This window comes from Ovis canadensis, chromosome 12 (assembly GCF_042477335.2).
Source record: "Ovis canadensis isolate MfBH-ARS-UI-01 breed Bighorn chromosome 12, ARS-UI_OviCan_v2, whole genome shotgun sequence".
In the NCBI taxonomy this organism is placed as follows: Eukaryota; Metazoa; Chordata; class Mammalia; order Artiodactyla; family Bovidae; genus Ovis; species Ovis canadensis.
The window spans coordinates 24,168,871-24,170,552 of record NC_091256.1 but is presented as its reverse complement, the minus strand read 5'-3'; the positions used below and the strand labels follow the sequence as shown (position 1 = coordinate 24,170,552).

At 39.6% G+C, this 1,682-nt stretch overlaps 1 non-coding gene across 1 annotated transcript; it reads left to right on the top strand.

Annotated features, from left to right (window-relative positions):
• The first annotated feature begins 586 nt into the window (after window positions 1-586).
• Window positions 587-658, top strand: TRNAY-GUA (transfer RNA tyrosine (anticodon GUA)). The gene has a single exon. It is a non-coding gene; the product is annotated as a tRNA-Tyr (tRNA).
• Window positions 659-1,682: the final 1,024 nt, after the last annotated feature.

Genomic DNA, 1,682 nt, shown 5'->3' with positions numbered 1-1,682 from the left:
CAAACTTAAATGTGAAACATAAAATTATAAAACTCTTATATGATAACAAAGGACAAAATCTAGATGACCACAGATTTTTGTGATAAATATTTAGATACAACATAGTAGCCGTGATTCATGAAAGAAGTAATTAATTAGCTGAACTTTATTAAAATCAGGAACTTCTGCTTTGCAAAAGGGAATGAGAAGACAAGTCACAGACTGGGAAAAATATTTACAAGAGATACATCTGATACAGGATCATTCTCCAAAATATATAAAGAAGTCTTAAAACTTGAAAATAAGGAGATAAAAAACCCACTTAAAAATTGGCTGAAGACTTGGACACGTTAAAAAAAGATATACAGATTGCAAATAAAAATATGAAAAGATGCTCTACATTGTATGTCATCAGGGAAATGCAAATTAAAACAACGAAATACCACTCTACATGTTTGAGAATGGCTAAAAATCAAAAACACTGACACCACAAAATGCTCGTGAGGGTGTAAAACAAGGTGGGAATGCAAAACGGTACAGCCACTTTGGAAGACAGTTTTGAGGTTTCTTACAAAATTATACATGCTCTTGCCATACACCCTGGGCTTCCCTGGTGGCTCAGGCGGTAAAGCGTCTGCCTGTAATGCGGGAGACCCAGGTTCGATTCCTGGGTTGGGACGATCCCCTGGAGAAGGAAATGGCAACCCACTCCAGCACTCTTGCCTGGAATATCCCACGGACGGAGGAGCCTGATAGGCTACAGTTCGTGAGGTCGCAAAGAGTCGGACATGACTGAGCGACTTCACTTTCACTTTCACTTTGCCGCATAGCCTACGTATCACATTCCAAAGGAGTTAAAATATATGTCCACACAAACTCCTGCATGCAGATGTTTATAGCAGGTTTCTTCATAATTGCCAAAACTTAGAAACAACCACAAGGTCCTTCAGTGGGTGAATAGAAAAGTGAACTGTGATAAATTCAGGCACTGGAATATTATGAAGAGATCAAGGGAGGAAGAAAAGAAAATGAAAAAATGAGTCATACAGCAATTAAAAGACATGAAGGAACTCTAAGTGAAGGAAGTCATATTTGTAAAGACTAGTTATTGTATGATTCCAACGATGAGACATTCTAGAAAAGGCAACAAATGTCTGTCTAAGCTATGTTTTTTCCAGTAGTCATATATAGATGTGAGAGTTGGACTATAAAGAAAGCTGAGTGCCGAAGAATTGATGCTTTTGAACTGTGGGGTTGGAGAAGACTCTTGAGAGTCCTTTGGACTTCAAGGAGATCAAACCAGTCAATCCTGAAGGAAATCAGTCCTGAATATTCACTGGAAGGACTGATGCTGAAACTGAAGCTCCAATACTTTGGCCACCTAATGCAAAGAACTGTCTCACTGGAAAAAACCCTCATACTTGGAAAGATTGAAGGTAGGAGGAAAAAGGGAAGACAGAGAATGAGATGGTTGGATGGCATCACTGACTCGATGGACATGAGTCTGAGCAAGCTCCAGCCATTGGTGAAGGACAGGGAAGTCTTGTGTGTTGCAGTCCATGGGGTCACAAAGAGTCAAACATGACAGAGCAACTGAATTGAACTGAAAAATGGCAAAACTATGGACACAGTAAAAAGATCAGTAGTCGCCAGAAGATGTGAGGTATAGTAGAAGAGTGAATAAGCAGGTGGAACACAGAGGA